This window comes from Bos mutus, chromosome 10 (genome assembly GCF_027580195.1).
Source record: "Bos mutus isolate GX-2022 chromosome 10, NWIPB_WYAK_1.1, whole genome shotgun sequence".
Taxonomy (NCBI): domain Eukaryota; kingdom Metazoa; phylum Chordata; class Mammalia; order Artiodactyla; family Bovidae; genus Bos; species Bos mutus.
In genome coordinates, this window is record NC_091626.1 from 15,256,067 (window position 1) to 15,279,832 (window position 23,766).

General features: G+C 41.6%; 1 long non-coding RNA gene across 2 annotated transcripts in view; it reads left to right on the forward strand.

Annotated features, from left to right (window-relative positions):
* LOC138989370 (uncharacterized) overlaps window positions 1-16,484 on the forward strand; it is an 86,540-nt gene extending 70,056 nt beyond the window's left edge. For both annotated transcript variants that reach the window (XR_011465559.1, XR_011465560.1), the window contains one exon: window positions 12,979-16,484. This is a non-coding gene — a long non-coding RNA (uncharacterized lncRNA). The remainder of the gene's footprint in view (window positions 1-12,978) is intronic.
* The last annotated feature ends 7,282 nt before the right edge of the window (window positions 16,485-23,766 follow it).

Sequence of the window (23,766 nt, forward strand, 5' to 3'; positions counted from 1 at the left end):
TAGTCTGTAGATCCGTGTAGCCCAGTGTCTGTAAACTTCAGTGCATTGCCACGCGAAACCGTCAGGGGCACAGTTGTCACTGCTCCAGGGCATGGGGACGCCACTCATCCCTCACCTCCTGGGAGTCCCCTGGAGAACACATGGATGTCATGGTATCGGTGTGATAGGAACTGAATATTATCACTAATCTAATTCTGTGTCTCTGAAATTTGACAGTAAAAGGATTTAGGGCCCAGTGAGGTAGGTGAAATCTGAGGACAGAGGTCCATCAGCAGTGTCTACAGATGCTTGTGATGCTGGGCAACCCCCTCTGCAGCGGCTCCCCTGGTGGGTGGTTTAGGCCAGGGCTATTCCAGGAGGCAGTCAGATTTTTCTGTGTACCCTGTATGGGGTAAAACTAAGCGAGCCTTTGAGGCTGGATGATGGGGAGTCTGCTGCGTGATTCGGTGAGCCAGACCCACCCCCCACCCCACCCCGCAAGTGTCAGCCCCTTGGAGACCACTGCAGGGGTGCAGTTGGAAGGAGGCTAAAAGACTAGATCTTACCAAAGGGGGAAGGTGGGTTGGGATGAATTGGGAGATTGGGATTGACATATATACACTCTTGATACTGTGTATAAAAAAGGTTACTAATGAGAACCTACTGTATAGCCAGAGAACTCTACTCAGTGCTCTGCTGCTGCTAAGTCGCTTCAGTCGTGTCCAACTCTGTGCGACCCCATAGATGGCAGCCCACGAGGCTCCCGTCCCTGGGATTCTCCAGGCAAGAACACTGGAGTGGGTTGCCATTTCCTTCTCCAATGCATGAAAGTGAAAAGTGAAAGTGAAGTCGCTCAGTCGTGTCAGACTCTTAGCGACCCCATGGACTGAAGCCTACCAGGCTCCTCCGTCCATGGGATTTTCCAGGCAAGAGTACTGGAGTTGGGTGCCATTGCCTTCTACGACTCAGTGCTCAGTGATGACCTAAATGGGAAGGAAAGTAAAAAAAAGAGTTGGCACTAGTGGTAAAGGGCCCACCTGCCCATGCAGGGGACATAAGAGATGTGGATTTGATCCCTAGGTTGGGAAAATCCCCTGGAGGAGGGCATGGCAGCCCACTGCAGTATTCCTTCCTGGAGAATCCCATGGACAGAGGAGCCTGGTGGGCCACAGTCCATAGGGTCGCACAGAGTCGGACACGACTGAAGTGACTTAGCACGCACACACGCACGTAGCTGATTCACTTTGCTGTACAGCAGAAACTACCACAACATTGTAAAGCAACTATATTCCAATAAAAATTAAAAAAGAAAAAAGACTAGGTCGTAAATGCTCTCACCACACCGAAGAAGCGGGTCATCTTGTGGGGTGACCTTTGCCAAGAAGGAGGAATCAAGTGACACCAGTCAGAGGCTGGTAAGGTCCTGCTGGTAAGGTGCAGTCCTTGGGTGCGCAGTCCTCTTTGGGGAGGGGGGATATACTACAGAAACCCAGAGCCGCTGGAGGGGGAGCGCCCCCTTCAGGTGTCAGCAGCCCTGCCCGAGAGCCTGTCTGTCACTCCTACCCAGGCCCACAGTGTCCTGCTTGGTGGGGCACAGACAATGAGTGGTGGCTTCTCCAGCCCTGGGGTCTGGTGGCAGATCAAGAACACTCAGTCACTGTCTAGGAGAGCCCCCTCCAACCTGAGCCTGGCAGGGGACCCTCTCTGATATGCACCCAAACCTCACTGTCCTCCCTCGCTGACTCAGTCTCAGCCTTATGTAGGGGCTACCCGTTGAATTTGGTAGGCTCTGCTCTGTTCATTGCCCTCCTGTGTTCTCTTTGATTTATGTTTATTTTCATATATTTAAATGTTTATGAGGGCTTCCCAGGTGGCTCTGGGGTAAAGAATCTTCCTGCCAATGCAGGAGATGTGGATTCAATCCCTGGGAGAGAAGATCCCCTGGACTAGGTAGTGGCAACTACTCCAGTACTCTTGCCTGGAGAAATCGCATGAACAGAGGACCCTGGAGGGGCTACAGTCCGTAGGGTTGCAAAAGAGTCGAACATGACTTAGCGACTAAACAATGATGACAACAAATGTTTATGAATAAGTGATATAATGACGTAGCCTGGAATTAAACAGCAATAAATGGTTATATACAGTGAAAACGCTTCCCTTCCACCCCCTAGTCCATCTTTCTCTCCAGAGGCAACTGTTACTGTCAGATCCTTGTGACTATCTGAGATTTTATATGCATACATATATCTGTGTCTCAACAAGTATCTATTTTCTATCCCTGGCAGCCTCCTGGTAGAATACCATGTACATAGTCTTACACATTTTTCACTTAATTTATCTCGGGGAGGTTTGTTTTCATAGTAGTACATTAAAAGCTTTGTTACTATTTTTGACAGTTACGTGATTTTTCCACTGTATGTATGTATCACATTTTATTTAACCAGTCACCTATTGATGGATATTTAGATGGTTTCTGATTTTTTGATGTTACTATGTTGTATAGAATGACCTGGTACAGTATAATTTCCATGTGTGAAAATATGTATAGGGATCAATTCTGAGAAGAGAAAAATCCTAAGTCAAAAGGTACGAATAGTCAGGATTTTTATAGATACTGCCAAATTATCCACCATAAATGTCATACCAGTTTTCAGTCCCTCACAGACTGTGTGAAAGAACTGGGTTTTTTGAATCTTTACCATCCCAGTGTATTATCCATCTTTTTTATTTTTGCCAGCCTACTAGATTAAAAGTGAGATCTCAGTGGGATTTTAATTTGTTTTTCTTTAATAAGAGTGAAGTTATGCATAGATTCATATGCCTAAGATGAATGCATTTTTATTTATCTGTGAACTGTCTGTTCCAATCCTTTATCCATTTTTCTACTGAGTTATTTGTCTACCGGTGCTTTATATGTTCCTTTGGGTTGTACTTTGAGTATTTCTGGTACTTGCATGTTTATTTTTCTCATGGTATTTTGAGTGTGTGTGTAGTCAGATTTATCATATATGCATATATGTATGTACATGTATATATATCCCCCCTACTTTTTGCATGGCTTCTGGATTTGTGTTTTAGAAAAGGATTCCTCACTCTTACACTGAAATTTTTTCATCGTTATTTATTCTAGTACTTTGATTGTTTCTTCCACTTTTATACATACATTTTGATCCATTTGTCATTTGTCCTTGTGTAAGCTGCATGGCTACCCAAATGTTGCAATACCATTTGTTAAATAATTCATCTTTTCCCCACTGATTAGAACTATAATCTATAATTATTTATATATTTATATTTATAATTATAAACTATATTATTACCACATTTTTTATTTAGATCTCCTGAATCTTCTATTATTTTCCATTGATTTCAGTACCACCTTTTAAATTACTATACTAAAATAAGTGAAAGGAATGTTGGTCCCTCATTATTTTTATCAGAATTCTTCTGAATATTATTGCTTATTTATTGCCTTATTGTTAAAAATAAAAACTCAGGGTTTCCCTGGTGATCCAGTGGTTAAGAATCCACGTTGCAGTGCAGGGGACACAGGTTCGATCCCTGGTCAGTGAAGATCCGACATGCTGCTGGCTAACAAAACTTGTGCACCACAGCTACTGACCCCGATGCTCTAGAGTCCGTGAGCCACAACTACTGAGCCCCTGTGGCACAACTACTGAAGACCGTGCACCCTGGAGCGCATGCTCCTCAACAGGAGAAGCCACTGCGATGAGAGGACTGCACGCTGCAGCTAGGGCGTAGCCCCTGCTTGCTGCAGCTAGAGAAAGCCTGTGAACAGCGATGAAGACGAGTGCAGCCGGCAAAAAAAAAACTAGAACCAGCCTGTCTATACACACATAAAAGATGAAAGACCCGTGTTAACTTAAAGAATATTGACATCTTTGACATATTGATTGATTCTTCTCATGCATGTGGTAAATTTACATTTATTCAAGTATTTTCTTGAGCCTCACAGTTAAAGTTCTCATGTCATAGATCTTGCCCTGGACTTCAAGTCTACAATCGTGTGGCCACTACTGAACCAGTGAGAAGGGTCCAGACTGTGCTAACCACCCAAGGGACTACCAGTGGTATGAATCATTTTTTTTAGAAAATCAACTTAATTGAGGTATAATTTACATACAATAAATTATATATTATTCATGAATTTTTACTCAAAACATAACGTAAAAGAATTTTGTTCACCACAATGAGATATCATTCTACACCTTTCAGAAAGGCTATAATCAGAAAGACAACAAATGACAAATGTTGGAAAGGATATGGAGAAAAGAGAAGCTTCATGCGCTGTTGGGAATGTAAACTGGTGCAGCCGCTATGGAAAACAGTATGGAAATACCTCAAAAAATTAGAGGTACCATCAGATCAGATCAGATCAGATCAGTCACTCAGTTGTGTCCGACTCTTTGCGACCCCGTGAATCGCAGCATGCCAGGCCTCCCTGTCCATCACCAACTCCCGGAGTTCACTCAGACTCACGTCCATCGAGTCAGTGATGCCATCCAGCCATCTCATCCTCTGTTGTCCCCTTCTCCTCCTGCCCCCAATCCCTCCCAGCATCAGAGTCTTTTCCAATGAGTCAACTCTTCGCATGAGGTGGCCAAAGTATTGGAGTTTCAGCTTTAGCATCATTCCTTCCAAAAAAGCCCAGGGCTGATCTCATTCAGAATGGACTGGTTGGATATCCTTGCAGTTCAAGGGACCCTCAAGAGTCTTCTCCAACACCACAGCTCAAAAGCATCAATTCTTCGGCACTCGGCCTTCTTCACAGTCCAGCTCTCACATCCATACATGACCACAGGAAAAACCATAGCCTTGACTGGACGAACCTTTGTTGGCAAAGTAACGTCTCTGCTTTTGAACATGCTATCTAGGTTGGTCATAACTTTCCTTCCAAGGAGTAAGCGTCTTTTAATTTTATGGCTGCAGTCACCATCTGCAGTGATTTTGGAGCCCAGAAAAATAAAGTCTGACACTGTTTCCACTGTTTCCCCATCTATTTCCCATCAAGTGATGGGACTGGATGCCATGATCTTCGTTTTCTGAATGTTGAGCTTTCAGCCAACTTTTTCACTCTCCTCTTTCACTTTCATCAAGAGGCTTTTGAGTTCCTCTTCACTTTCTGCCGTAAGGGTGGTGTGATCTGCATATCTGAGGTTATTGATATTTCTCCCGGCAATCTTGATTCCAGTTTGTGTTTCTTCCATGATGTACTCTGCATATAAGTTAAATAAACAAGGTGACAATATACAGCCTTGATGAACTCCTTTTCCTATTTGGAACCAGTCTGTTGTTCCATGTCCAGTTCTAACTGTTGCTTCCTGACCTGCATACAGATTTCTCAAGAGGCAAGTCAGGTGGTCTGGTGTTCCCATCTCTTTCAGAATTTTCCACAGTTTATTGTGATCCACACAGTCAAAGGCTTTGGCATAGGCAATAAAGCAGAAATAGATGTTTTTCTGGAACTCTCTTGCTTTTTCTATGATCCAGTGGATGTTGGCTGCCTTTTCTAAAACCAGCTTGAACATCAGGAAGTTCACGGTTCACATATTGCTGAAGCTTGGCTTGAAGAATTTTGAGCATTACTTTACTAGTGTGTGAGATGAGTGCAATTGTGCGGTAGTTTGAGCATTCTTTGGCATTGCCTTTCTTTGGGATTGGAATGAAAACTGATCTTTTCCAATCCTGTGGCCACTGCTGAGTTTTCCAAACTTGCTGGCATATTGAGTGCAGCACTTTCACAGCATCATCTTTCAGGATTTGGAATGTGAAGTCAAGTGGGCCTTAGAAAGCATCACTACCAACAAAGCTAGTGGAGGTGATGGAATTCCAGTTGAGCTATTCCAAATCCTGAAAGAGGTACCATACAGTCCAGCAATTCCACTTCTGGGTATTTTTCAAACCCCCCCACCCCAAATATTAATTTGAAAAGACATATGTTCCCATATGTTCACTGCAGCATTATCCACAACAGTCAAGATACAGAAACAACCTATGTATCCATCAATATATGAATAGATAAAAAAGATGTGGTATGTGTATGTACACACACACACACACACACACAATGGAATGCTACTCAGCCATAAGAAATAAGGAAGTCCTGCCATTTGTGACAACATGGATGAACCTAGAGGGTATTACGCTAAAGAAACAAGTCAGATGAAGATAAATATCATAAGAGCTCACTTACATGTGGAAACAAAAACAAAACAAGCCAACCAATGAAACAAAATGAAAAAGGACTCAGAGGACAAATGGGTGATTGCCAGAAGAGAGGAAGTGGAGGGGGGAGCAAAATAGGTGAAGAGGACTAAGAGGCACAAATCTCTGGTAATAAAATAAATGTCATGAATATGTAATATATAGCATAAGCAATATGTCAATAATGTAATAACATTGTATGGGGATAGATGGTTACAAGACTCGTGGTAAATATATGCAAATGTAAGATCACTGTGTAATATACCTAAAACTAACATAATATTGTACATCAACTATATTTCGGTTTTAAAAAGGGAAAAAAATATAGCACATTGACACTAAAATGGAGGATTCTAGGAGCTTTTCCCAAGCCCATGAGCACATTGCTTAATCAAGGACTGCTTGGTACACTTTGTTGTTGTTTAGTCACTAGTTCAGTTCAGTTCAGTCACTCAGTTGTGTTTGATTCTTTGTGACCCATTGGACTGTGGCACACCAGGCTTCCCTGTCCATCACCAACTCCCGGAGCTTACTCAAACTCATGTCCATCAAAGCAGTGATGCCATCCAACCATGTCGTCCTCTGTCGTCGTCTTCTCCTCCTGCCTTCAATCTTTCCCAGCATCAGGGTCTTTTCCAGTGAGTCGGTTCTTTACATCAGGTGGCCAAAGTATTGGAGCTTCAGCTTCAGCATCAATCCTTCCAATGAATAATCAGGAGTGATTTCCTTTAGAATGGACTGGTTGGATCTTCTTGCCATCCAAGGGACTCTCAAGAGTCTTCTCCAGCACCTCAGTTCAAAAGCATCAATTCTTCAGCTTTCTTTTGTTCAACTCTCTGCAACCCCATGGATTGCAGCCAGCCAGGCTTCTCTGTCCATAGAATTTCCCAGGCAAGAATACTGGAGTAAGCTGCCATTTCCTTCTCCAGAGGATCTTCCTGACCCAGGGGTCAAATGTGCATCTCCTGCATTGAAAGGTGAATTCTTGACTGCTGAGCCAGCAGGGAAACCATATTGCATTTGCCTCCTTCTGGTCCCAGATAGGTCATATTTAACTCCTTTTTGAAGTCTATGATCCCAAAACATCATGGGTTGTTGGAACAGGAAGATGCCATTTGGAGGCTAATGAGTCCAGTTGACCAGATCAGTATTATGTAGGAGAAAGAATTATGCATTAAGGCCAAGGAGATCTGGGCATACTCATCTTGGCCCATCTGGTATCCACCTGACTGGCCAAGACTTTCAGCTTTTTTGAGAGTCAATTTCTACAACAGAGAGATATGTATTGATAATACCTGCTTGGTCTACATTTAGGATTATGAGGGTTAAATGAGATAGAGTGTACAAAAGGTATTAGTAAAGTCAAAAGGTAATGAAAATATAAGGGATTATTATCTCTGCTCTAAAGAAACTCATCATCTAATGGGGTAATATATAGCTTTTGGGGTGTTGGTTACATGACTATGTTCACTTTGTGAAAATCCATTGAGCTGTACAATGATAACTTGTGTACCTTTCTGTATGTATGTTAGGTTCAGTAGAGTTTACTGAAAAGTAAACTGGATTCATTTGAACTTTGTAATATGCATTCATAGATTTCAATGTAGCATTGCATTTTATCGGATGTTCCAATACAATTTATTTGCCTCTTCTCCTGGTGATGGACATTTGGGTTGTTTCTGGTATGGGGCATTCGTGAACAATGCTTGTGCGTGTCTCCTAGGACACATGAGCACAAGTTTCTCAGGGAATGGAACAGCTGAATCATTGTCTGTGGGCATCTTCAAGTTTATTAGATCATGCTAAACTGGTATTTGAAGTTAAGCTCCAGTTCTCCTCCCCACCAGAACTGTATGAAATTACTCTTATTGGCTTGATGATGGTGGTGGTGGTTTAGTTGCTAAGTCATGTCTGACTCTTGCAACCCCATGGACTGTAGCCCGCCAGACTCCTCTGTCCATTGGATTTTCCAGGCAAGAGTTCTGGAGTGGGTTTGCTTGATAGTCATTAGAATTTTTGCCAATCTCACCAGTGTTCTGTGATATCTAATTGTGATGTTATTTTGCATTTTCCTCACACTGAACCTATGTGTACTGGACTTTTGGATTTCTTCATTTGAGAACTCCTTCCTCAAGGCTTTGCCCGCTTCCCTACTGGGTTGTTGTTTTCTTATTGATTTGGATTGAGGATTACTTAAGAATTCTGGGACTCTGAGTGGACAAATCCTCAGACACATTCTAATATGTTCCCATGGGAAGAAGTTACAGCTTTGACATCTCTGAGGTCACCAGCTGTGCTTCTTCTCTCCACGTGTCACAGGGGAGGATGGATTTTCCATTATGTTTTTATTACTGATTCCTGTCTTAATGGCATTATAGCTAATCCTTTTGAAACTGACTTATAGCCTTACTGTATAGGCAATTTTTCTAAATATTCCAGGTGTGATGTGAAGGATGTGTATTTCGCAGATGGTTGTTGTGGGTCTACGCATGTGCATGATGTCAAGTGTGTTACATGAGCTATTCAAATCTGTATCCCTTGTTGATTATTTTGTCTGCTTGTCCTATTAATTACTGAGATGAATATGCTAAAATATTCCATTGAAATAAAAGATGTGTCTATTTATCCTTGTAGTTCTGTCCATTTTTGCTTTACATAAGACTGTTTCGGTATATTTCACTTTCCATAGTACAAGTCCATGTCCTTAGTCCAGCTCATTGTCAACAGGAAAACAGAGCCCCTATATCTGCCTTGTGGTGTGGCCACAACCCCTGCATCATGAATCTTTTCCTTTCATCTTCCTTTATAATCCTGCCTCACTCACTTTACAGAAGAAAGGGACTTTATACACCCTTTTCCCTTCTTACTATGGTTCTTTGCCTCCAGAGCACCAAAGGGGACTCTGAAGTATTAGTTATTAATATTAATCAAGAACCCATAAATTGAAGTCAAGGCTTTGTGTTTTTCATTAGTTAGACATGTATGTGTTAGGGACACAGCATGGCATTAGATTATGATGGGGTTTTGATATATAACTTAAGACTGTTTAAAAAGCTGCATGACATTATGTAGTAAAATTTCTCCCATTTCCACCACTGATACTATATATATATATATATATATATATATATATAAACATTTTCTAATGATTTACATATATAGAGATGGAAAGAGGAACAGAAGTTGTGTTAATCTTTGTCTCAATCTAATCAGTTCAATTCAGTCTCTCAGTCATGTCCAACTCTTTGTGACCCTGTGGACTGCAGCATGCCAGGCTTCCCTGTCCATCACCAACTCCCAGAGCTTGCTCAAATTCATGTTCATCGAGGTAGTGATGCCATCCAACCATCTCATCCTCTGTCGTCCCCTTCTCCTCCTGCCTTCAATCTTTCCCAGTATCAGGGTCTTTTCTAATGAGTCTGTTCTTTGCATCACGTGGCCAAGGAATTGGAGTTTCAGCTTCAGCATCAGTCCTTCCAATGAATATTCAGGACTGATTTTCTTTAGGATGGACTGGTTGGATCTCCTTGCAGTCCAAGGGACTCTCAAGAGTCTTCTCCAACACCATAGTTCAAAAGCATCAGTTCTTTGGCGCTCAGCTTTCATTATAGTCCAACTCTCACATCCAAACATGACTACTGGAAAAATCACAGCTTTGACCAGATGGACCTTTGTCAGCAAAGTAATGTCTGTGCTTTTTAATATGCTGTCTAGGTTGGTCATAGCTTTTCTTCCAAGAAGCAAATGTCTTTTAATTTCATGGCTTCAGTCACCATCTGCAGTGATTTTGGAGCCCAAGAAAAGAAAGTCTTTCACTGTTTCCATTGTTTCCCCATCTATTTGATATGAAGTGATGGGACCAGATGCCATGATCTTAGTTTTCTGAATGCTGAGTTTTAAGCCAACTTTTTCACTCTCCTCTTTCACTTTCACCAAGAGGCTCTGTAGTTCTTCTTCACTTTCTGCCATAAGGGTGGTGTAATCTGCATATCTGAGATTATTGATATTTCTCCTAGCAATCTTGATTCCAGCTTGTGGTTCATTCAGCCTGGCATTTCGCATGGTGTACTCTCCATCTAAGTTAAATAAGCAGGGTGACAATATGTAGCCTTGATGTAATCCTTTCCCTATTTGGAACCAGTCCATTGTTCCATGTCCAGTTCTAACTGTTGTTTCTTGACCTGCATACAGTTTTTGCAGAAGGTAGGTAAGGTGGTCTGGTATTCCCATCTCTTTCAGAATTTTCCACAGTTTGTTGTGATCTACACAATCAAAAGTTTTGGTTTAGTCAGTAAAGCAGAAATAGATGTTTTTCTGTAATTCTCTTGCTTTTTCTGTGATCCAACAGATGTTGGCAATTTGATCTCTGGTTCCTCTGCCTTTTCTAAAACCAGCTTGAACATCTGAAAGTTCACGGTTCACATACTGTTGAAGCCTGGCTTGGAGAATTTTGAGCATTACTTTGCTACTGTGTGAGATGAGTGCAATTGTGTGGTAGTTTGAGCATTCATTGGCATTGCCCTTCTTTAGGATTGGAATAAAAACTGACCTTTTCCAATCCTGTGGCCACTGCTGAGTTTTCCAAATTTGCTGGCATATTGAGTGCAGCACTTTCACAGCATCATCTTTTAGAATTTGAAATAGCTCCACTGGAATTCCATCACCTCTACTAGCTTTGTGCATAGTGATGCTTCCTAAGGCCCACTTGACTTCGCATTCCAGGATGTCTGGCTCTAAGTGAGTGATCACACTGTTGTGGTTGTCTGGGTCATGAAGATCTTTTTTTGTATAGCTTTTCTGTGTATTTTTGCCACTTCTTAATATCTTCTGCTTCTGTTAATTCCATACCGTTTCTGTCCTTTATTGTTCCCATCTTTGCATAAAATGTTCCCTTGGTATCTCTAATTTTCTTAAAGAGATCTCTAGTCTTTCCTATTCTATTTTTTCCCTCTATTTCTTTGTATTGATCACTGAGGAACGCTTTCTTATCTCTCGTCGCTATTCTTTGGAACTCTACATTCAAATGGGTATATCTTTCCTTTCTTCCTTTCCTCTCACTTCTCTTCTTTTATCAGCTATTTGTAAGGCCTCCTCAGACAACCATTTGCCTTTTTGCATTTCTTTTTCTTGGTGATGGTCTTGATCACTGCCTCCTGTACAGTGTCATGAACCTCCATCCATAGTTCTTCAGGCACTCTGTCTATCAGATCTAATCCCTTGAATCTGTTTGTCACTTCCACTGCATAATTGTAAGGGATTTGATTTAGAGCATACCTGAATGGTCTAGTGGTTTACTGTACTTTCCTCAATTTAAGTCTGAATTTGTCAATAAGGAGTTCATGATCTGAGCCACAGTCAGCTCCTGGTCTTATTTTTGCTGACTGTATAGAGCTTCTCCATCTTTGGCTGCAAAGATATAGTCAGTCTGATTTCAGTATTGACCATCTGGTGATGTCCATGTGTAGAGTCTTCTCTTGTGTTGCTGGAAGTGAGTGTTTGCTATGACCAGTGCATTCTCTTGACAAAACTCTGTTAGCCTTTGTCCTGCTTCAATCTGTACTCCAAGGCCAAATTTGTCTGTTACTCCAGTTATGTCTTGACTTCCTACTTTTGCATTCCAGTCCCCTATGATGCAAAGGACATCTTTTTTTGGGTATTAGTTCTAGAAGGTCTTGTAGATCTTCATAGAGCTATTCAACTTCAGCTTCTTTGGCATTACTGGTTGGCACATACCCCAACCAGTTGGGGCATAGACTTAGATTACTGTGATGTTGGTTTGCCTTGGAAATGAATGGAGATCATTCTGTCATTTTTTGAGATTGCACCCAAGTACTGCATTTTGAACTTTTGTTGACTATGAGGGCTGCTCTGTTTCTTCTAAGGAATTCTTTCCCACAGTTTGAGATTGAGTTCTGGATTGAGTTATCATTGTCATTAATATTAGCATGTGCTGTGCTGTGCTTATTTGCTCAGTCATGTCTGACTCTTTGCAACCCCATGGACTGTAGCCTGCCAGGCTCTTATTAATATTAGGGGCTTCCCAGGTAGCTCAGCTGGTAAAGAATCTGCCTGCAATGTGAGAGACCCCAGTTTGATTCCTGGGTTGGGAATTTCCCTTGGAGAAGGGATAGGCTACCCACTCCAGTATTCTTGGGTTCCCTGGTGGCTCAGATGGTAAAGAATCTGCCTGCAGTGCGAGAATCCTGGGTTGGATCCCTGGGTTGGGAAGATCCCTGGAGGAGGGCTTAGGAAACCCTCTCCAATATTCTTGCCTAGAGAATCCCCATGGACAGAGGAGCCTGGCAGGCCACAGTCCATGGGGTTGCAAAGAGTCAGACACGACTGAGCAACTAAGCACAGCACAGCAGAGCACATACTAATATTAATGGCAATGATAACTCAATCTAGAATTTTTTTTTTAACATTTAGAGCTCCATGGTCATTTGAAACTAAAAAGTTTAAATCAATTTTCCCATGTCTTAGTTGCAGATAAGGATGATAAGATAATAGTTTTTAAAACTTTGAGATATAAAGCTATTTTTATGCAAAATTCTGAGTTCAAGAAAAAAATTATGTGGAATTTTTGACTGTTAAAGATGAGTTCATTCATGTTTTAAATGGACAACAATGGGAATCAAATTGCGTAGTATTTATTTTCCATTGTGTGTATTTAAAAGAATGTGAAAGTTTTTTGTTAAAATGTCAACTTCTGTGATATCAAGAAATAACAAAAGTTTCTGAGATCAACTTTTTAAAAGTGTACAATTCTTTTAGGGATTTGCAAGCAGAACACCATGGAAGACCCTGACCTCATGCTGGCCTAGTCCATCTCCTGCCTCTGGGCATTCAAACCATGCCGGACATTTGAAAAACCATGGATTTCCTGGGAAGAAGTTTCCTGCCTTGGTAAAAGTGTTTCAGTAGCTCAGCACATTCACCATGTGGAAATTCTGATACTTTCCTTTTTATCTAATAGAAGGCACATGTGATAAAGGGCTTTATTGTCCAATCAGGAAAGGAGTGTCACCATGTAGCACTGAGTGCTCAGAGTACTTCAAAGGTGCTGGAGTGGTGGACCTCACTCCCTTTTTGAGCTCACATCTGATCGCCCACCTTATTCCAGCTGGAAAGAATAAGGGAGGAAGGGAAAATGAACAGATTAATTTATGAAGTGCCTACCATGTTTGGGTACCTTACTAGCTACTTTCCTGTACGTTGTCTGATTTCTATAATGATCCATCCTACAGATGAAGAAATGAAACCCCAGGAAGATGACAGGTGTGCCAAGTTTATACAGCCAGTCAGTGGCATGGCTGGGATTTGATCCCAGGTCTCTCTGACTTGGTTATATCCCTGGCCTCAGAATCAAAAGATACATGTGCCTGCAGTCAAATTACTTAGCATCTCTGAGCTTAAGCTTTCTCATCTGTAAAATGGGCTAGTAATAGCTATTTTGCAGGTTGGCATTCACAGTCTAGGGAGTTAATGTGTGGGCGTACTCAAATCTTTCACATAGGCCTGGCCCACGGAAGGCACTGAAAACGAGATAGTAAATAAACAGGCACAAGGTTGGGCATTCTGGCATAATACTGTTGCCAGCAACATGATGGCTAGTACTGGGGATATAGCTATGTCTTGAAGGTGACACACTGAGGAGTGCTTGCCTTGAACTCTGAGACTAAGCAGTTAAGACTGAAGGATGGACTTGATTTTGTGGTAGGCAAAAGGAAAGATGGCTATTGCCTCCCAGGCCTATCCATTCCACACGCTTCTCACCAAGAATTTCCCACCGTCCACTGTGTTAAGACAAAACAATGCAGTCCACAGAGCTCATTCTGCTGTCTGTTGGAGAAGAATAAAAAACCTCATGTTGCCTCATCCGGGCAAGGCAGTAGCCACAAGGGAACACCCTGCCTCCAAGACTCCCTTCCAGTTTTTCCACATGACAAAGCAGTTTCAAGCCTAAGACCCATCCTCAGCTTAGCTCAGTAAACTTTATCAGAAAATGGCAAACAGAAAAACTCTAGGTATCCTGGGCTGAGGCAAATGTCAGAGTGAGAGCTATTTTTTATTATTTTTTATGTTTAAATCACTATTCATATAACCGTCATGATCTTTGATGGATTGGCATTTAAAGCGCTAATGTGTGTGTCTAAACCTTGCACCGAAGAGATGAATTTATTAATCCGGGAGAATCTAGCCCTATGTTCTTGGAGCCATTGGTGTTGTTTGGGTGCCACCTGGTGGCCAATGATCTTCCCTGTTGGAGAGGTTGTTGGCACTGGTCATCAGTTTTCCTAGCCCTGGCTACCTGTTAATGATCGCCCTGAGATTCTCACAGGACTTCCAGTTGCTAGTTCTGCATATAAGCATTACTCTGTCCTGACAACATGTGAAAAGCTGAGCAGATTGAACAACCAAGAATTCTTTTAGGATGCCTAAGAGAGGCAGGACACAGTAAACCGCTGCTCCCAAGATTACAGAGAATAATAGCTTAACGGAGCAGAGACTCGTTCACCAGCCGAGACAGCTACAGGAGCCAGTGCTGGCCAGGAAAACCTGCACTGTAACTGGTGAATGGGGACCCAGCCATAGTGCAACTGCCACAGTATTCTGGGATGTGCCTGCAGGAGCTTGATCAGGTTCCCACAGTAAACAGCACAGAAAAATCCCCTCCAGCTTCCTGGAGCGGGACAGGAAAAGGAACCATTCTGAAATATACCAGAGCACTCTGTGCTTCTTAACACCTGTCCTCAGGAGAAACTACGTAAGCAGGGCATAGCTGAGCCTGCTCAGTTATGGGAGAACCCAACTCCAGCCCAGTCTAGGCAGCCTGTTCACCTAAGAGGGTGGGGAGCAAAACGAGAAACACTTGAGAAGTTCCCAGTCCAGCGGCAGAGGCTCACTAAGAGACTGAGACATAATCACAGGACTATAGAAATCTTCTCATATGCCCACAACTTCCCCTCATATCACTAAAGGCCCAGCACTTCCTTCTACCTGGTACATCATCTCCAGCTATCAAGAAAAAGCTTACAAACCACCCCAAAAGGCAAAAATTTGAAGAGACTGACCAAACATCAGAGCCAGACATGGCAGGAATATTGACATTATCAGTTCAGGAATTTAAAATAACTATGATTAATATGTTAGGGGCTCTAATGGATAAAGTAATGAGCATGCAAAAACAGAGGGACAATGTAAACAGAGAGATGGAAATCCTAAGAAAGAACCAAAAAGAAATGCTAGAGATAGAAAACACTTTTACAGGAATGAAGAATGTCTCTGATGGGCTCATTAGTAGACTGGACACAGCTGAGGAAAGAATCTCTGAGTTTGAGGATCTCTCAATAGAATCCTCTGAGATGAAAAGCAAAGAAAACAGAGACTAAGAAACAGAACAGAATATTCAGGCTGTGGGGAAACTCTGAAAGGTGTAACACACTTAATGGAAATACCAGAAGGAGAGGAAAGGGAGAAAAGAACAGAAGAAATACCTGAAACCATGACCGGGAATTTCCCCCAATTAAAGTCAGACATCAAACCACAGAGGATAAATGCCAAAAAAAAACCACCTTACAGGGCCTTCCGTGGTGGTCCAGTGGTTAAGAATCCACCTTCCAGGGAAGGATTGCACGTTTCATCCCTGGTTGGGGAGCTGAGATCCCACATGCCGCAGGGCAGCTAAGCCCACGCACCACATCTAGAGAGAAGCCAGCGCACCACAACGGAAGATCATGAGTGCCACGACTGAGTCGAAGCAGCAAAATAGGTATATAAAGAAGTAAATAGTAAACAAAACACCCTACACCTGGGCACATGATTTTCTCATTACGAAAATCAAAGATAAAGAAAAAATCCCTAAAGGAACTGGGGGAGCGATCTTATCTATAGAGGATGAAAGATAAGAATTACACCTACTATCTCTTCAAAACCCAGGAAAGCAAGACGAGAGTGGAGCTAAATGTTTAAAGTGTTGAGTGAAAACTCCCACCAACCTAGAATTCTGAACTGTGTGAAATTATTCTTCAAAAGCGAAGGATAGATAAAGGCTTTCTTGGACCAACACAACTGAGGGACTTTGCTGCCAGTGGATTTTCCTTCAAAAAATGTTTAAAAAGTTCTTTAGAGAGAATGAAAATAATATAGGACAGAAAACATGATTGACATTAAAAAAGGAAGAACATCAAAGAAGGATTAAATAATGGTAAAACAAAAACTATCATTTTTCTTATTTTAAAACTTTATTACTTATCATTAAATAATATTATTATAATTTTCTTATTCTTAGTTGTTTAATAGTTTGTTGAAAATAATAATGGCAAAATATATTATGATTTTATATATATTTACATTTATATATGCTTATATATAAGTGAAATGGTTTATGGAAAATCTCTGTACCTTCTTCTTAATTTCCCTGAAAACCTAAAACTATTCTGAAAAAATAGAGTTTTTTTTTATAAGTCTATGGTCATTTTTTTTTAAGTCTATGGGGGTCATTCCCAAATGGCTTAGTGGTAAAGAATCTGCCTACAGTGCAGGAGACGTGGGTTCAATCCCTGGGTCGAGAAGATCCCCTGGAGAGGGAAATGGCAACCCATTCCAGTATACTTGCCTGGAGAATCCCATGGACAGAGGAGCCAGGCGGGCTACAGTCGATGGGATCACAAAAGGGTCAGACACGACTTAGTGGCTAAAGAACAACTTGGTAGGGAGGGACATTAGTGTTGTTTAAAAACACAACTTCACAGATGATTCTAATGTGCAGCCAGGGCTGAGAACCACTGTGTGAGGATTTCATTTTTAAATTACTGATGGGTAGTTTTCTTTATTTCACAAAATATTGTTATTGAGTTCTCACCAGGTGCTAAGCACTGTGATAAGAGATGATGAGCCCAAAAAGACCAGTCCCCTGTCCTCACGTAGATTACAGATCTTAAGAACAGGGCAGCCTGAACTCATCTAGGGGTTAGCAAAGGTTTACCTGAGGAACTGACTTTTGAAGTGAGTTCTGAAAGTTGAATTGGAATTAACCAGGTAAGGGTGATGGACTGAACTACTTAGGTAATTGCCTCAGGTGTCCTTGCCCTTTTGGGCAAATGGCCCATGAAGTTGGAGGAGGCAGGCTTTTCTTGATCTGACTCTGATCTCTCCCTAAGTGGACAATCATGTCCCTGGATAGTTGAAGACAATTATATATTTATTTCATTGAGTTAATGTAAGAAAACAATAATGTAGGAAGGCGTTGTCTCAAGGGACAGCTACAAGTATGTGGATGAGGAAGGTACAGGATGGAGACAAGACGGAGCACTGAAAATAAAGAAATGCAACCTAAAACAAAAAGATGCCGTATTTCATGAAACCGATTGGCAAAGGCAGATAAATGCACAGTGCTGGTGAGAATGGAAAATCTCTCTGACACAGCAAACTCACTGTTAGAAAATTAGCCTGCAGAATTATGGGCATCGCTATGTGAAGAGTCTACCAGAGAAAGAGAGTGTGGCTGGGCTTAAATAATAGGATGGCAGCCCGGTCTGGGAGAGAGGTTTCTTTTTGAGAGAGGAAAAGTACATATTGTGTGGGAGGTTGTGTCAGTGGCTGAATTACCATTGATCACTCCATGTGGGATTATGTAAAAGCAGATCCATGTGCAGAAACATTTCTATATAACAATCTCTCCTATCCTTTTAGTTTCAGTTCAATTCAACACACTTACTGAGAACCTGCTGATACAAGGCTTTGGCAGGGATAAAGAACTGTATTTTAATAAGGGGTAACACCTGGCTTCCTGTGCTCCAGAAACATGGTCTAGAAAGGAATGCTGACATGTGACAAATTCAAATATAATGATTGCAATAAAATAATCAGGGCTTCCCCAGTGGCTCAGCGGTTAAGAATCTGCCTGCGATACAAGAGACACAGATTTGATCCTGAATCGGGAAGATCCTCTAGTGGGGGAAATGGCAACCCACTCCAGTATTCTTACCTGAAAAGTCCCATGGACACAGGAGCCTGGCGGGCTACAGTCCAAAGGGTTGCAAAGAGCTGGACACGACAGAGCACAGAGCACTTGGTATATTATAGGTATGAGAAAGTGAAAAGTCAAAGTTCAGTCGCTCAGTCATGTCCAACTCTTTGCGACCCCATGGACTGTAGCCTACCAGGCTCCTCTGTTCATGGGATTTTCCAGGCAAGAGTACTGGAGTGGGGTGCCATTTCCTTCTCCAGGGGATCGTCCCAACCCAGGGATCGAACCCAGTTCTCCCACATTGTAGGCAGATGCTTTATCGTCTGAGCCACCAGGGAAGTCCTAGGTATGAGAATGTGTGTTTAAATGTGTTACATGAAAAGAAAAGCACAATAAATTGTAATTGAAGAAATGTGAGTGAGGATGATTCCCAGAAGACATGACATTTGAACAGATTTTGAAGAATTAATTGGATTTTGAAAGATTTGGCATAGGAGCCGTGGAGGGGGGAAGGAGCATCTGCTTTAAGAACTTCATGAGGCCTTTTTTTACTTGATGTTTGCTGAGCTCATACTGGACATGGTATAGATACTGTGTGGGATATGGAAGTAGGAGGACCTTCTACCATGAAAGAAGCCAAATCACAAGGAGAAAAAAGGTATGATGTTAAATTACGGTGTATAATTAGTGACAATTGCATTGTCAGCAGGATCCAGGAATGAGATAGAGCCATTGCCCTAAATATTTGGAGTGTAGTGGAAAACAGCCTGCTGAGGGCAAAGGGCAAGATGAGAGGTACACTGTTACCATTACCTTTTCTCAGGTTTTGGGTTAAAATGTATCATTATTTCTTAATGCTTATGAATTATATCTGAAAATGTTTTTGGAAAAAAATTCAAGCGTAAAAAAAAAAAAATCAGAACCTCCCTTTATCATTTCCAGCTCCCTCCAAGCCCACATCTCTCTGCAGATACAACTACCATTGAGTTTGGTGTGGGTCCTCCCAGAACTTTATCTATGCATTTACATATAGTTATGTGTATATAAAAATATATATAGTTTTTTTGTCTCTGTGTTTTATAGAAATGGTAATATTCTGAACATTTTAATCAACTGTTTTTTTTACTCCAATATATTTAGGGAACTCTACGTATTGTTCCATTTATATATACCTTGTTTTTTAAAACTGGTACTCCGTGGTATGGCACATCTGACTTAGTTACTTAAGTATTTCCATCTGATCAACCATAAAATGGGCAACCCATTCAGGTCCTCCTCAATGTATACAACAACAACAACAACAACTAATCCTAGTCTGGATTTAGTAAATGGAGCCTTGTCTTATGCCACCATTCTAGAGAGTCATTGTTGATCCCAAGATCTGAATCTATTCACAGATCCAAGAAGGAGGGGAAGCTGGGGACCCCTGAATAAGAACCCAGTGATGGCGCTAAGAGAATGAACTGAGAATCTTATTTCAAGCCATCCCCAAAGAGACTAGTGGCCATTGGCTAAGTAACAGAGTACTGAGGAAAGGGAAATACCAAGAGCTTATCTGCCATCGTTATCCACCAGTGAGGGTGGGGACTCCTAGTGGGCAAAGGAATAAATGATGCTTTGATTTGACCTCATCTCACAGTAGGCTGACTGGGACATGGACTTTAAAGATATTTCTAAGTGTTTGGGTTAGGGAAGGGAGAGCTAGATAGAGCTCTTTGCCTCACTAAAGATTAAGGAAATGAAGATTAAAACAAGATCCCCAAGCTGATTGTTAATTCAATACATTGTTTATGGGATGGAAATTGGTATTTTCCCTTTGACCCAGCATCCCCACTTTTAGGAATTATCCCTTAGAATTACCTTCACTGATGCACAGAAGAACCTGAAAGAAGCTGGTAAACATCTATTTTACTTATACTTTGGAATTTAGCAACCTCTGAGGTAAGATGTTTTGAACCTATTTGGTAATTATTTCCTAAATTCCTGAGTGTACAGTTGAAATTGATACACTGAGAAATCAGCATAATCTTCACACTGGATCCCTGAACCATGGAGTGAGAACTATTACAGTTGGAAAACCCAGACTGTCCCCTCCTTTTTTTTTACCAAGCCAAAGAGTAATATGTATCCCTGGGAAAACTGTAGCAATTAGTGCCACTGTCTAAAATTTGAAAGATGCAGAAGTGATGATTTCTATCCCAGCTTGCAATTTACCTGACAGTGTGGTTGATGCACAGTTTGGAAGAATTTGGAGAGTGTAATGACAGTGACTTCAACTGCATCTGCTTTTATAGCTGCTGTCTCTTTCATGGCCCCTGATATATATAATCAATTTGGCAAGTGCTGCTTTCTCCATCTCAAGAAACAGTGATACCAGAAGCAGCTTGCTTTTACATGGCAGGGTCTACAGAATACTTTCAATATCTTGCCTTAGACTTGTAGCAGCTCCATGGTTTTGTGATTCATTTTTTTATTTAGAGGGCTTCCCTTGTGGCTCAGCTGGTAAAGAATCTGCCTGCAATGCAGGAGATCTGGGTTTGATCCCTGGGTTGGGAAGATCCCCTGGAGAAGAGAAAGGCCACCCACTCCAGTTTTCTGGCCTGGAGAATTCCGTGGACTCTATAATCCATGGGGTCGCAAAGAGTTGTATTTAGAAACCTTGATCATCTCACCAGTCCACAGGATACAGTCCTGGTCCTCTACATAGATGTCATCATGCTAAGAGAGCCTGGTGAGTGGGAAGGAATAGGTCTGCTGGTTGCCTTGGAAGACACGGGCATAGCAAAGGTGGCAGATAAATACCAAAAAAAATCAGGAAACTACCACGTGAGTAAAGTTTCAGGGAGTCCAGGAGTCTGAGTCATGATGGATACTTGCTCCAGAATGAAAGACTAGTCTCTTCATCTTGTACCCTTCTACAATCTTGACAAGAGATACCATACTTCTAAAAACGAACCAACAAACAACAACAGGAAAAGCACACTTTACTTTGTATTGTGGTAAAGCCAACTGGGGCTTCCCAGGCGGCTCACTGGTAAAGAATCCACCTGCAGTGCAGGAGATGCAGGAGTCATGGGTTCAATCCCTGGGTTGTGAAGATTCCGTGGAGGAAGAAATGGAAACCCACTCCAGTATTCTGGCCTGGAAAATTCCATGGACAGAGGAGCCTGCAGGCTACAGTCCATGGGGTCGCAAAGAATGGGACATGACTGAGCAACTGAACACTCACATGTAGCTAATTAAACAATGTTGTGAGAGCCTCAGGTGAACAGCGAAGGGACTCAGCCATACGTATACACGTATCCTTTCTCCCCCAAAGTCCCTTCCCATCCAGGCTGCCACATAACACTGGACAGAGTTCCATGTGCTATACAAGTCTGACCTTGTTGGTTATCCATTACAAAATAGCAATGAGGAATACTTAGGGAGTTTCGGATGGCCATGTACACACTGAGATACTGTACTTTATAGGACGTTTTTGGATAAGCAAAAGCTTGCCAGCTTTGAGAGAGGCCTGGAGAGACGGAACACTTCTCAAGCTAACCAGGCTGCAAGGAAAGGATTCTGCCACCTAGCCTTTCTGGCCCAGTATATTCAATGATGCTCCAGATGTCTGTGGAAAACTGGGCTATAAGGTGCTTAGGATGAGCAGTATGAAGGGTACTGTTTACATAGCCTAATATTTCCATAACTGTGACTGTTCTGTGCTGTTACCACATGTGTTTTGTTGTTATTCTTAATATTTTAAGAAAATTTTAATTATGTAAAATATAGATCATGTGAATTTACCATATTAACCATTTTAAGTGTACAGTTTAGTGCTATTATTTACATTCACCTCATTATGCAGCCATCCAGCCCCAAAACTTTTTTTTTCATTAAAACTAAAACTCTGTATCCTTAAATAATCACTTCCATTGCCTACTCCTCTAGACCCTGGCAACCACCATTCTACTTACTGTCTCTATAAATTTGCTCCAACATACCCAAAGGGACTTCTCTGGTGGTCTACTGGTTAAGAATCTGCCTTGCAACGCAGGGAACATGGGTTCAACCCCTGCTTGGGAAACTAAGATCCCATACGCCACAGAGCAGCTAAGCCCGCATGCCGTAACTCCTGAGCCCACTCACCAACACTTGAGTTTTTGCCCCACAACAAAAGATCCTGCCTGATGCAACAAAGATTCTGAGTGCCACGACTAAGACCCTACACAGCAGGACAAACAAACAAACAAACAAACAAAATAAGCTACCCCAGAGATTTCAGTTTTGATCTCCTTACAGTATCTTCTGCTCTGTTGAAAGTCAAATATTTCCTCATTGCTCTTAAAAAAATTTCCTGAACACTCTTGTACATTTGATTTTCCAGGTGAGTTTTTGAGTGAGCTTATCAAGTTTTATAAACAATTCAAATAAGGTTTCTGATCTCACATTGAATCACCATTTCTAACATGACAATTCAAGCTTCAGAAAAAATTGTAATTTATTGAAACAAGCTAAGGTTCATGACATTGTACAGGAGACAGGGATCAAGACCATCCCCATGGAAAAGAAATGCAAAAAAGCAAAATGGCTGTCTGGGGAGGCCTTACAAATAGCTCTGAAAAGAAGAGAAGTAAAAAGCAAAGGAGAAAAGGAAAGATATTCCCATTTGAATGCAGAGTTCCAAAGACTAGCAAGGAGAGATAAGAAAGCCTTCCTCAGCGATCAATGCAAAGAAATAAAGGAAAACAACAGAATGGGAAAGACTAGAGATCTCTTCAACAAAATTAGAGATACCAAGGGAACATTTCCTGTAAAGATGGGCTCAATAAAGGACAGAAATGGTATGGACCTAACAGAAGCAGAAGATATTAAGAAGTTGCAAGAATACACAGAAAAACTGTACAAAAAAGATCTTCACGACCCAGATAATCACGATGGTGTGATCACTGACCTGGAGCCAGACATCCTGGAATGTGAAGTCAAGTGGGCCTTAGAAAGCATCACTACGAACAAAGCTAGTGGAGGTGATAGAATTCAATTGAGCTATTACAAATCCTGAAAGATGATGCTGTGAAAGTGCTGCACTCAACGTGCCAGCAAATTTGGAAAACTCAGCAGTGGCCACAGGACTGGAAAATGTCAGTTTTCATTCCAATTTCAAAGAAAGGCAATGCCAAAGAATGTTCAAACTACCTCACAATTGTACTCATCTCACACGCTAGTAAAGTAATGCTCAAAATTCTCCAAGCCAGGCTTCAGCAATACGTGAACCGTGAACTTCCTGATGTTCAAGCTGGTTTTAGAAAAGGCAGAGGAACCAGAGATCAAATTGCCAACATCCACTGGATCATCGAAAAAAGCAAGAGAGTTCCAGAAAAACATCTATTTCTGCTTTATTGACTATGCCAAAGCCTTTGACTGTGTGGATCACAAGAAACTGTGGAAAATTCTGAAAGAGATGGGAATAGCCGACCACTTCACCTACCTCTTGAGAAATCTGTATGTAGGTCAGGAAGCAACAGTTAGAACTGGATATGGAACAACAGACTGGTTCCAAATAGGGAAAGGAGTATGTCAAGGCTGTATATTGTCACCCTGCTTATTTA